This window comes from Prionailurus viverrinus, chromosome F2 (assembly GCF_022837055.1).
Source record: "Prionailurus viverrinus isolate Anna chromosome F2, UM_Priviv_1.0, whole genome shotgun sequence".
In the NCBI taxonomy this organism is placed as follows: domain Eukaryota; kingdom Metazoa; phylum Chordata; class Mammalia; order Carnivora; family Felidae; genus Prionailurus; species Prionailurus viverrinus.
The window spans coordinates 17272489-17286770 of NC_062578.1; the positions used below are offsets into that span (position 1 = coordinate 17272489).

General features: G+C 38.8%; 1 protein-coding gene across 3 annotated transcripts in view; it reads left to right on the top strand.

Annotated features, from left to right (window-relative positions):
• The window catches only part of SGK3 (serum/glucocorticoid regulated kinase family member 3), a 142657-nt gene that overhangs the window by 785 nt on the left and 127590 nt on the right, over nucleotides 1–14282 (top strand). The gene's annotated exons all lie outside the window — the stretch shown is intronic.

The following is a 14282-nucleotide window of genomic DNA, read 5'->3' on the forward strand; positions in this document are numbered from 1 at the left end:
GTGGGGGACCCCCTCCTGGAGTCCAAAGAGGGTGCGGGTCACCTGCGAGGATCAGGGATGGCGGAGGGCAAGGGATTCATTAACCTGTTGTCAGCGGATGGTAGTCTCAGACTAATGCGTTCCTGTCCTTAAGTTCTCTGTGATTTATTTAAAGCCTTTCCATCTCTTTTAAAGTGAATTTGGCTCTATTGGTTCCCTCAGCTTTAGCATTAATATGTACCATCTAGAGTGCTTTGAGGTTTTTAGATCTGTCATTTTTAGTGGTGGTCAGTTGGAAAGGTAGAAGAGAGAAAGAGTTCATCTCTTGAGACTTAAACTCCATCATTTAATTTTGCACAGTGATTTCTGAACCATAAGTTGAATTTCGGTTCTGCACCAAGAGACTATATATTTGAGATGCAGGTACACTTGAGATGCGAGAATAAATACAGAGCACTATAGTTTCTAAATCTTTACTTAAAAATATTAGAGTTTAGTGTGTTTTGATTCTCTACTTGGTCTCTAGGTTGAGGATTTACCCAACCAATCTGGGAAGTGACTTATTTATTTAACAAACACTTAAATGGCTCTTACTACATGCTTGGGCTCCTTCTAAATGTTTTATAAATATTAACTCAAATTGTTAACTGAAAATACTAAATTGTAGCAGTTCTAGCAGTGAAGAGGTTGTGTACACTTCAGTTCCCCAAATGTCATTGCAAGAACTAGAAACATTAGAGGAAGTTTCAGGCATATTTTAGGACTGGGTGTGCCTTCTGGTGCACTTGGCTACCACTCCTGTAAGACAAGCCACCACCCCTTCATTCCCTGGGGGAAGGGAGTCTGGAGCTACAGGAATGAGACCTCTTCCTTTCAGATCTCCACCAGATCCCTAGTGTCTTCTATAAGATGGTCTTTCTCATCCACTATACTGTCCATCATTATTAGCTAATTCTGGAGAGACCAGAACTTCTCCCTTTTTTCAACTGCCACTACACTGAGCCTAATTTTGTTTTTAAAAGGAGCTTTGTTCCTAATCTGTTTGACAATTGATGAAACCATAGTTTAGTGAAATATACCATAAAATAGAATGTTTTGGTTTGTACACATCAACATAACAAATAATGCTCTGTGATTTCACTGCCATTTACTGTTGGTAATGTTGAGTTGATAGGTCAATCTGGTAGATGCCCATTTTGTGATTTGCAGACATATAGAGAGAATATTTTTCCAGAATAAAGTACCCTTTTCAAATGAGTCCTTGGCCTGATAGACTGTTACAGACCCAAAACAGTGAATCATGGTTTTTATCATTATGGTGATTATCAATTTGATGTCAAAATCTGCATGTTATACCAGCTTTCTCTCTTTGTAGCGTTTTCTCTCTCTCTCATTTAAATTTCCAGAGAGATGATTAAATGGGACTCTAAGCCTTATTTAATAGGTTTATGAAGTATCTCCTGGAAGTAGGAAGGCTCAGTTTCCTCTGATATAATTTATGGTACAACAGACAGTGGCATTCATGAATTCAGTTCAGTGAAATGACAACTAATACTTTCTTGGATTACAGAGTACTTCCAGATATATTTGTGAAGTTGGCAGCCATTTTTTTTTTTTCAACGTTTATTTATTTTTGGGACAGAGAGAGACAGAGCATGAACGGGGGAGGGGCAGAGAGAGAGGGAGACACAGAATCGGAAACAGGCTCCAGGCTCTGAGCCATCAGCCCAGAGCCCGACGCGGGGCTCGAACTCACGGACCGCGAGATCGTGACCTGGCTGAAGTCGGCCGCTTAACCGACTGCGCCACCCAGGCGCCCCTGCAGCCATTTTTTTTAAAGTTTGTTTATTTATTTATTTTGGCGGGGGGGGGGGGGGGGGGGGTAGAATTCCAAGCAGAATCTGCACTCACAGAGTCCAAGGTGGGGCTTGAAGTCATTAACCGTGAGATCATGACCTGAGCTGAAACTAAGAGTCAGACACTTAACCGACTCAACCACTGAGGCACCCTTAGCAGCCATTTTTTATTCGTGCTTTTACAGATGAGGAAACTGAGGCAGAGAAATGTTAAAATGCTTTAACCAGTATTGTATAGCTAGTGGGAGACAGAGCTTGAATAGAGAGCAGGTGTGTGGACAGAGCTTGGCATGTGCCAGGCTGTAGTAAACATTGTGGATGAATGACTCCGAATGACTTCAGATTTCTTGCTCTTTCTAAACATTATGCCTCTCAAATACCATAATTGATTTGTGCCTAAGAGATTTCCAGGCCTATACCAATATCCCTCAGTTATTTCAAACAGTATCTGATACAATAAACATCTTGTCTACAAAAAGAGATGAGAATGCCTTTTGGACTCATTTCATAGGATTTATCCACTCTGGCTTTTGAAAAAGCAAATAGGTTGGTTATTTTTTTTTCTTCTAAAATATCTTCCTTTTTCCCTATGATGTGGAGATAGTTTAGATTGGACATATGGTTTCATTGTTTGTGTTGATAGCTTCCTTATCTCTCCCTGCTCATTTAAGGTCATTTTTAAGGACTACAAATCACTGTAGGTTTTCAATGTCAGTGAACTCAATTAAGCTACTTAGATTCAAACACAATGATCATAGATACTGTCTTTTTTTTGCAGGGGCGGGGGAAGCATCTGACGTTACTACTACTGAATTCTTTGAAATGTTGCAAGTCCTTTAGTATAAAGGAGCTTTTAAAAAAGTTTTTTTTAATGTTTACTTTTGACAGAGAGAGAGACAGTGGGAACAGGGGAGGGGCAGAGAGAGAGAGGAAGACAGAATCTGAAGTAGGCTCCTAGCACAGAGCCCGATGCAGGGCTCAAACTCATGAACTGTGAGATCGTGACCCGAGCCAAAGTCAGACACTTCACCGACTGAGCCACCCAGGCACCCCAAGGATCTTTTTTTTTTAAACAAACCAAAAAACCCCTCAACTATTTATATCCTTCCAGCATAATCACTGAATCCTAATGTATGTGACCTCCAGATAGATAACCTTCAATTAGGAAATATGGCCATTACCTGGAGGGAGGAATTGAGAAGGGTATCATGGAAAAAAGAGAGATGGGATGGACTTACCCATGAGGAATATTAGGTGGTAAGAAGCTCTTAATGAAGCCAGACTGAGTCATCTGCCTGTCAACATTCTTCTGTGTGGGGGTGGAATAAAATACTTTTGAAACCTGCCTTGTTTCAGAAACCACTTTACCTTTTCTGATCCTCATGTTTTTTCTCTCTCTCTCTTTTTAATTCATGTAAATTACTGACTAAAGTGCTGATTCATGAAACTTAAATTATGTAACATGTTATTCCTGACAGAAACAGCTCCCACGTTATTTTAAGGGACTCAGTGCTTCTGTTTTCCTTTACCTATTCCATTACCTATGGTGGCTTCTTTGTTCTCATTTCACTTTTTTTTTTTTTCCTATTTCATGGAGAAAAGTAAATCTAAGAGGTGCCGATTCCACCTCTTGTAGTTCGTGTCAGAGTAATTTTAACTCAGTACTAACTTTGAGTTAATTGTCTTGCTGAGGAAGACGACATGGAAATCAAATGATGAAGGCCGATTCAGAGCATCAATAAGGGAAATTTTATTACCTGTATGAAACAGAGCCAGGGAACTTTCAAAGGGAATTAGGGCAGTGTACAATATCCTTGCCCTTGTCCAGTTTCCCACAGCCTCTCCTATTCCCCACGTCCTACAACCTGTCTTGGTCCATCTCCTTGTAGTCAGCATTTCTTCTGTTACTCAAAACCAAAATCTGTTTTCCTCAGGTGGGGTTGGGGGTGGGGGTGAGTGAAAGGAGGGTAGGAGGGTGATGATATAAAGGGAATTGTTGTAGGGTAAGAGATTGATAATGTGTAAGATGGAAGAGAGGAGATGTGTGGGTGAAGTAAGATATTTAGTGTGCTCTCAGGGTGGATTTGTGCAGAGTGCTGGCCCCTCAACAGGGCCATAAATATAGGGGAGACCTACATGTGATCAAAGAATGTCTGGCAAGGATTAAAAACGTCTGTGATATTGTATGATATCAGCAGGCAGAGCTCGTTTTTACCACCAAATGCAGAAGTATCATTATAGGTAGCTGTTTCTTCAGGCTGTGTTAGAAATTTGTCTGCACATAATCAAAATGTAGAGGGCTGATTTAATGGCTTTTAACTTGAGAGGAGGAATGATTTGATAGGACTTTGCTGAGTAAAGGCCTGGATTTTGTACCTTTTTAAAGGCTTACTTTTTTTTGGAGAATGCCTGTAACTTTGAGATGATAATGTTATTTATTTTACTGTATTTACTGTATTAAAATACATTGTATTTATATTGCATATAGTAATGAATATGATTCATGTTAGTTGCTTCCATTCAGGTTCTGGATATATATTCTATGCCAGTCAATACCAATTTTTTTTCTATAGGTAAAATAGACTTCATATAGGGGCGCCTGGGTGGCGCAGTCGGTTAAGCGTCCGACTTCAGCCAGGTCACGATCTCGCGGTCCGTGAGTTCGAGCCCCGCGTCAGGCTCTGGGCGGATGGCTCGGAGCCTGGAGCCTGTTTCCGATTCTGTGTCTTCCTCTCTCTCTGCCCCTCCCCCGTTCATGCTCTGTCTCTCTCTGTCCCAAAAATAAATAAAAAACGTTGAAAAAAAATTAAAAAAAAATAGACTTCATATACAATATATGCATACACAAAATTGGACTCATTGATAGACTAACCATTCCAGAGAGAGCTGGATGAGATGTCTTCAAGTACAGTGCAGTGTCACTAGGACTTGACTAATTGTTTGCTTGAGTTCAAAAATGAGAAGCACCTTTATTTCTCTAGTTATTTATTTCCCTGTTTTTAAAATAAAAATAGGTTAAAATTAACTTAAAATGATCTGGTTTCCAATTCAGCATCCATATATGCACACAAAAATACACATAAGACCAAGTGTATAGACTATATAATCTAATGCACATGTATATTATATGATATGACTAGCTAAGAAAGAATATAAGAATCATATCCTTAGTTTCCCAAGAAAATGCTATACATCATCTTCCCCCCACATTTCTATTATTATGTTGTATGTTTTCTAAACATTATTTTTGATTTACACCTCTGTAATTCAAAGGTATGCATGCCCTTAAATTTAAGCAACTGAGAAGTATGTTACATAAAAAATAAGTCAACTCCACTCAATCTTACCTACAAAGAGAACCACTGCCAGTTTTTATATCCTTCTAGACTTTTTCCCATGTTTATATAAATTTGTGTATCTGTAAATGTACATTGAAGGTTTTTTTTTTTAATGGTAATCATTCTACACAATTTGTTTTTTTCTTATTTAGTACTTGATCATGGACATCTATAGATGTATGTAAAATTTGACAGTTACATAGTTAATAATTTATCCATTTTCTAGTTCCAGTATTTATATGCTCCCTCTTTTGTGTCTTTTAAAATATATTTAAATCACCAAAGTAATACATTTTTTTCAAGAAAATTCTAAAGAAAAAGAGAAAATGGGGGCACCTGGGTGGCTCAGTCAGTTAAGTGTCTGACTCTTTATTTCATCTCAGGTCATGATCTCATGGTTCCTGAGTTTGAGCCCTGCATGGGGCTCTGCTCTGACAGCGTGGAGCCTGCTTGGGAAACAGGTGCTCGCGCTCTCTCTCTCTCTCTCTAATAAAATTTAAAAAAAAGAGAGAAAATAAGAATCACCAAAATCTGCCATCCATTAATAATCACTACTAGCATTTTAGAGTATATCTTTCTAAACTTCTGTGCGTGCATATCCATATTTTCAGTGCCATTTAAAAAATTTTTCTTAGCATAACACTCTCCAGTTCCATCCACGTTATGCTAAGTGAAATAAGTCATACAGAAAAAGACAGATACCATATGTTTTCACTCTTATGTGGGTCCTGAGAAACTTAACAGAAGACCATGGGGGAGAGGAAGGAAAAAAAAAAAGTTAGGGAGGGAGCCAAACCATAAGAGACTCTTAAAAACTGAGAATAAACTGAGGGTTGATGGGGGGGTGGGAGGGAGGGGAGGGTGGGTGATGGGCATTGAGGAGGGCACCTGTTGGGATGAGCACTGGGTGTTGTATGGAAACCAATTTGACAATAAATTCCATATTAAAAAAATAAAAAATTTCTCTTATACAGGCATGCTTTGTTGGTTAGAGAATCATGTTTATGTAGCCAACCAACGTCATAGATTCCATGCGTGTTTGAACCAGTTATTTACAGTTTCCTGGCCACCTGCCATACCCTAAACCTGGATAACACTCGTGGAAATTTATACTATACTGCTCATCAAGGGGATGAGGTGAAGGTATGTAGATGGACTGACAAATCCATCCAAATCAGCATAAATCCTTCTAGTGGAAGTCAGTCAATATTTGTATTTTAAGTACATCTAAAATACAAGATGTTTAAGAAGAGAAATAATGAAATATTCACATGCACTTGACTGTGATCACTACAGGAGAAGCAGAAGTAATAGACTTGAACCAAGAAAAGTGTTAAATTCAGTTAAGAATTAGAATAGCTGAACTTTAGATGTTTTGAAATCGTCTCTGAATGATAAGTACGTGGTTTGGACTATTTGGTTTAATAAAGCTCCCACCAGTGGTAGGGAGGAATAGGTGACCTTGAAGTTCCCTGTGATCCTATTCTATTATAGACTGTCTCAGAGTTAGTAACACCTGACTTAGTATAATTTCATACATACAACTCCCTAGTTGCATACTAACGCCACCAGTCTTTCCAGACAGCACCTGTCCAGGCTAATATCTCTCCACCCACTGAGCATGTGCACAGCTATCACCCACACAGTCCTCGTATACCTTTTTCCCGCCTTCCTCCCTTTCTGACAGTTTAGTAGCTTTTAAACCTCCCTATCCCCTTTTCTTCCAGCTTTTGCTTCAAGGAAATTTCTGTTCTTTTTCCATCCCACTCTCTTCATTTTCATCTTGAGCAAAAAAGATACTAATCATGGTGATACAGTTAGGAACAAGCCTTTCATAAGGGAAAGGAAAGCTTTTAGTTTGGGAGGGAAGGTAGACATTATAAAGAACCAGTGGTTTCAACCTTCAAAGTCCTTGAGAATACCCAGTAATTCCTTTCAAAATATCCATAGAAGTCTCCACCCACCTCCTTTTCTCTAAATAACCTGGTTTTCCTTAAGCATTAGCATTTATAATGAAATTTAAAACTGTTTATAATTTTGCAGGGGGGGGGAGTTCATATCATTGCAATAGCATTCTTTTGTGCTACTTTTTTCCTGTTGAAGATGTTAGCTATATAATGGATTGAGTTCACTGTTTTGGTCATGAAAGCTAACTCCTAGAAAAGACCACTCTTCCTTTCAGAAAACACATCTAGCTCTAGATACCTGGCTTAAAAACAGTCTCTTTTGTTTTAAGTAAGTGGAAGACTAAGAAAGCTATTTTAGATTAAAGCCTAGCTGTCTTTGAAAAGTGGTATGTCAGGATTCCAAACCCTTTCCTTCCAGATTTTCATCAGCAGGGATATGCATTGGTGAGAAGCATAGATCAGCCTTTGATCCTTGGGAGTCAGAGAAGAAGCAATACTGGTTACAAGAATGATAGGTTGCCACTGGAGAGTCTCTCAAGTCAGGCCCAGGTAGCTGACTTTATACCACCTTCAGCTCAGCTGTAAAAGTGCTTTGGCGAGATGTTTTGAGGAGCTCCACACCAAGACAATAGCTGCTTAATAGCTACCCTGAGAGTAAAGGCCTATTATTTTCATAGATATGAATGAAAAAGGTTGTGAAAAGACATTTTTATTCAGCTTTCAAACAACATGATGCTAAAATTGATGATGGCTTAAACATGAAAGTACTATGTCATTTGCTTATTTGAACTAGGTTAGTAAACATTCAGAAATTGAGACTGCTAGAATTTTAAAAAGTGGTTCTTATTTTTGTAGTTCTATGTGTGCATACTTGGCATTTAATCCTTTCTGACACAAGTACCTCTCTTTTCTGATTGATCTCCTTTTATCCCTCCTCTTTCTTTTCTCTTCTCATGAATATTTGGTTAATTTTTTTTTTTTGTCTGTAAGGAAATGATTTCTTTTTAATTAATGAAAGATAAGATACTTGTGTGTTTTAGCAGAGAACATTTTTAAAGAGATTAATAAGACTGTGCCCCCTTTTCTCCTTGAATTTTGTTTCCTCCTTTGGATTTCCTTTATTTCTGATTCTCATTGACATTAACATCATTTATGTTCCTCCTTTTAAAAGTCCACTCAAGTGTGAACAAAAGTCCTTGTCCTGTTGAATTTATTTGTTGTTTTTATTTGACATTTAGGATTAAAAATTTGCCTTTGAAATGCAGAATGGTATTATAAATTGCTACTTTTGTGTAGAAAAACAAGGAAAGAATAAGAATATATTTTTGCTTTGCTTTTCTTAAGCACAGACAGACTCTGGAAGGCTACTTAAGAAATTAACACTGTTTATCAAGTGGGATTGGGTGATGAGAGCTGTGTGGGTAGGGGCAGGGATGGGAAGCAGACTTTTCATGTGTATTTTTTGTATACTCTTGTTAGAATCATGTGAATATATAGCCCACTATAAAAATCTTTTTTAAAATCATGTCTATGGGGGGCACCTGGGTGGCTCAGTCAGCTAAGTGTCTGACTCTTGATCTCAGCTTAGTGGTTTTTTTTTTTTTAATGTTTATTTTTGAGAGAGAGAGAGAGAGAGACAGACAGACAGAGCATGAGCAGAGGAGGGACAAAGAGAGAAGGAGACCCAGAATCTGAAGCAGGCTCCAGACTCTGAGCTGTCTGCACAGAGCCTGATGCAGGGCTTGAACTCACGAACCGCAAGATCATGCCCAGAGCCTAAGTTGGACGCTTAATCGACTGAGCCTCCCAGGTGCCCCTCACCTTAGGTCTTGATCTCAGGGTCGTGAGTTCAGGCCCGGCATTGGGCTCCATGCTGGGTGTAGAGCCTACTTTAAAAAAAATTTTTTTTTTAATTAAAAAAAAAAATCATGTCTATGGGTTTCCTGACTTAACAGAAAATAGATCTACCCTTTTCTGTTTTCCCTTTTCCATATGTCCAATAACACAATTTTATATTTTTATTTTAAAAATTTTAATTCCAATTAATATACAGTGTAATATTAGTTTCAGGTGTACAATAGAGCAATTCAACACTTCCATGCATCACTGGTGCTCATCACAACAAATGCACTCCTTAATCCCTTTACCTATTCAACCCATCCTCCTACCCACCTCCCCTCTGGTAACCATCAGTTTTCTATAATTAAGAGTCTGTTTTTTGATTTGTCTCTCTCAAAAAAGTTGTTCTTTTAAATCTTTTTTAAAAGAATCCTTGTGTAGTCTAGTCTCAAAGGACTAATAGTATTTTGCGGGCATCTTGACCTGTTCCCTTCTGCTCTCTCAAGTGTGGTGGCTAAGATTCATTATTAAGCCTTCCCTTAGGAAATCCTGATACTGCAAATGCAGCCAAATCTTAAGTTATTGTTGGCTTATTCGCTGAATCAGTTAACTGAAAATGTCTGCAGTATTCTGCCAACTGGATACTCAGTTGTTTCCTAATAAAATGATTAGACAATACCAACATAATTAGTGGAAAATTATTTGATTTTCCCCCCATGGTATCTTGTATCTTATCATCATGATTATAATTTACCTACTTAAGATTGTATGAGTTTGATGCTTTTAGAAAATAAAGTTTGATTTACTTTTAGTATTTAGATAATTCTGCTCTTTTCAGCACACACTAAGCCAAATAGTTTCTTTCATCAGGATTTTTTTTTTTTTTTTTTTTTTTTACTTTTTGCCATTTATGACCTGTATTTTACTTTGTGGAGAGCAAAGAGAAAGGAATATTGTTGAGTATCTACCACGTGTTGGGTGCTTTAAGACATTATTTTATTAAATACTTAGAATAACTCTGGGGAGCAGGTGACTAGTTTTATTTTACAGATGAGCAAATTGGGGCTCAGTGAGGTTTTGAAGGTAGCTATATGTAGGCAACACAGGACAGTGCTGATCTGAACACATCTACCTGGATTTACCAGGAGATCTCCTCTGCCTTTGAGAAGGGGTTAAAGGCTGACTCTGCTCAAACCCCTCATCTGAAAGAACAGACAGAATTGATTTACAGATAACTCAGATTACCATCTGCTGTTGAGGTAGTAGTTAAATGAGTTTGAAGACTGGCTCTTTAGTTTTACTTTATTATTCTGAGATTACATTGTTTTTTTTTTTTTTAGTTTAGTAACTGGTGCCTGACTTCAAGGAGAAAGCTTACTGAAAATGTCTTAAATATAATATATTTCTTAATGAAAAAGAGCTTAAAGTTCTAAATTTAATTACTGAATGGGTTAAATCCCGAACCTAGAGGTTTTGAACGCCTTATGTTGGAATCTGCAGAGGTATTAAACTCCTATTATTAGCAACCAATGCCTGATGAACTTTGCCAACTCTAAGAAATGGTTGTCTAAAATCCCTTAAAGATGATAATCAGCAACCACTTATATAAATTTGGAGATAGAGCAGGTACAATCTATCATGTTAATCTTTGAGGGATGTTAGCTAAGGTAGGTATATCATGTGTCTTGGCAGTTACTGGATGAGCTCACAAGAATGAAAAAAACATTTTAGGTCTCAATTCATATTCTGTTATCTGAGGTATTTATATGATGGGCAAAGATGGTAGGAAAGATACTGAGGAAATTCAAGAAAGGTTTAAAAAGAAGTAAGAGTTCACAGACAGTGAATAAAGAGGACAGAATAAGCCTACCCACAGCATACTCCGGAGTCTGTTATATGTAATACTTAAGGAAAATAAAAAAGTTTTATATTCTTTTCCCATTGAATTATCTTGACATCCATGTAAAAAGTCAATTGACCATAAATGTAAAGGTATATTTCTATACTCTCATTTTTATTCTAATTCCAGTGTCACACTGTCTTAATTAGCTTAGTGCGGCTTTTTAGTAAGTTTTAAAATCAGAAAGTGTGAGTCCTCCAACTTTGTTCTTTTTCAAGATTGCACTGTTTGGGGTCCATTGCATTTTCTTTTTTTTTTTTTTTTTCAACGTTTATTTATTTTTAAGACAGAGAGAGACAGCATGAACGGGGGAGGGGCAGAGAGAGAGGGAGACACAGAATCGGAAGCAGGCTCCAGGCTCTGAGCCATCAGCCCAGAGCCCGACGCGGGGCTCGAACTCACGGACCGCGAGATCGTGACCTGGCTGAAGTCGGACGCTTAACCGACTGCGCCACCCAGGCGCCCCTCCATTGCATTTTCATATGAATTTTCGAATCTGCTTGTTGGGGCGCCTGGGTGGCTCAGTTGGTTAAGTATCTAACTTCAGCTCAGGTCATGATCTCATGGTTTGAGGATTCGAGCCCTGTGTTGGGCTCTGTAGTAACAGCTCAGAACTTGGAGCCTGCTTCGGATTCTGTGTCTCCCTGTCTCTCTGTTCCTCCCCCGCTTGTGTTTTCTCTCTCTCTCTCAAATAAACATTAAAAATTAAAAAGAATCTGCTTATCGATTTATCAAAAGATGACAACTAGGATTTTGATGGGGATTTGATTGAATCTGTAGCTCAGTTTGGAGAGTATTACCATCTTAATGATATTTGGTGTTCACATCCATGAACGTGGGTCATTTTTCCATTTATTAAGATCGTCTATAATTTTTCAACAGTGTTTTGTAGTTTTCAGTGTATAAGTCTTCTGCTTCATTTTTTTAAAAAAATTTTTTTTTCAACGTTTATTTATTTTTGGGACAGAGAGAGACGGAGCATGAACGGGGGAGGGGCAGAGAGAGAGGGAGACACAGAATTGGAAACAGGCTCCAGGCTCTGAGCCATCAGCCCAGAGCCCGACGCGGGGCTCGAACTCACAGACCACGAGATCGTGACCTGGCTGAAGTCGGACGCTTAACCGACTGCGCCACCCAGGCGCCCCTCCATTGCATTTTCATATGAATTTTCGAATCTGCTTGTTGGGGCGCCTGGGTGGCTCAGTTGGTTAAGTATCTAACTTCAGCTCAGGTCATGATCTCATGGTTTGAGGATTCGAGCCCTGTGTTGGGCTCTGTAGTAACAGCTCAGAACTTGGAGCCTGCTTCGGATTCTGTGTCTCCCTGTCTCTCTGTTCCTCCCCCGCTTGTGTTTTCTCTCTCTCTCTCAAATAAACATTAAAAATTAAAAAGAATCTGCTTATCGATTTATCAAAAGATGACAACTAGGATTTTGATGGGGATTTGATTGAATCTGTAGCTCAGTTTGGAGAGTATTACCATCTTAATGATATTTGGTGTTCACATCCATGAACGTGGGTCATTTTTCCATTTATTAAGATCGTCTATAATTTTTCAACAGTGTTTTGTAGTTTTCAGTGTATAAGTCTTCTGCTTCATTTTTTTAAAAAAATTTTTTTTTCAACGTTTATTTATTTTTGGGACAGAGAGAGACGGAGCATGAACGGGGGAGGGGCAGAGAGAGAGGGAGACACAGAATTGGAAACAGGCTCCAGGCTCTGAGCCATCAGCCCAGAGCCCGACGCGGGGCTCGAACTCACAGACCACGAGATCGTGACCTGGCTGAAGTCGGACGCTTAACCGACTGCGCCACCCAGGCGCCCCTCCATTGCATTTTCATATGAATTTTCGAATCTGCTTGTTGGGGCGCCTGGGTGGCTCAGTTGGTTAAGTATCTAACTTCAGCTCAGGTCATGATCTCATGGTTTGAGGATTCGAGCCCTGTGTTGGGCTCTGTAGTAACAGCTCAGAACTTGGAGCCTGCTTCGGATTCTGTGTCTCCCTGTCTCTCTGTTCCTCCCCCGCTTGTGTTTTCTCTCTCTCTCTCAAATAAACATTAAAAATTAAAAAGAATCTGCTTATCGATTTATCAAAAGATGACAACTAGGATTTTGATGGGGATTTGATTGAATCTGTAGCTCAGTTTGGAGAGTATTACCATCTTAATGATATTTGGTGTTCACATCCATGAACGTGGGTCATTTTTCCATTTATTAAGATCGTCTATAATTTTTCAACAGTGTTTTGTAGTTTTCAGTGTATAAGTCTTCTGCTTCATTTTTTTAAAAAAATTTTTTTTTCAACGTTTATTTATTTTTGGGACAGAGAGAGACGGAGCATGAACGGGGGAGGGGCAGAGAGAGAGGGAGACACAGAATCGGAAACAGGCTCCAGGCTCTGAGCCATCAGCCCAGAGCCCGACGCGGGGCTCGAACTCACAGACCACGAGATCGTGACCTGGCTGAAGTCGGACGCTTAACCAACTGTGCCACCCAGGCGCCCCTAGAAATAAATTTTAAAAATGAAGCAGAAGGGGCGCCAGGCGCCCCTAGAAATAAATTTTAAAAATGAAGCAGAAGGGGCGCCAGGCGCCCCTAGAAATAAATTTTAAAAATGAAGCAGAAGGGGCGCCAGGCGCCCCTAGAAATAAATTTTAAAAATGAAGCAGAAGGGGCGCCTGGGTGGCGCAGTCGGTTAAGCGTCCGACTTCAGCCAGGTCCCGATCTCGCGGTCTGTGAGTTCGAGCCCCGCGTCGGGCTCTGGGCTGATGGCTCAGAGCCTGGAGCCTGTTTCCGATTCTGTGTCTCCCTCTCTCTCTGCCCCTCCCCCGTTCATGCTCCATCTCTCTCTGTCCCAAAAATAAATAAACGTTGAAAAAAAAATTTTTTTTAAAAATAAATAAATAAAATAAAATTTATTTCTAAATATCTCATTCTTTTTGATACTGTTGTAAATGAAATTGTTTTCTTAATTCATTTTATGTTTGCTCATTGCTACTATATAGAAATACAATTAATTTTTTTTATTGAGGTACAATTGACATAATGTTATGTTAGTACAATTGATTTTTAATCATTGACCTTGTATTCTTTAATCTTGCTGAACTTAATTAGTTTGAATCGTTTTTTGGTGGATTCATTAGGATTTTCTATATATAAGATTATATTATCTGCACATATAGTTTTACTTCTTCCTTATCAATCTGAATGTTTTTTACAAATATTTTCTTGCCTGATTGCTATGACTAGAACCTCCAGTACAACATTGAACATAAATGAAGAGAGTTGATATCCTTGTCTTATTCCTTATATCAGGAGAAGAGCATCCAGTGTTTCCTCATTACATGTGATGTTAGCTGTGGGTTTTTTGTAGATGCCCTTTAATAGCTTGAGGACATTCTCTTCTTAGTTGCTATGTTTTTATCATTAAAGAGTGTTAGATTTTTCAAGTGCCTTTTCTGCCT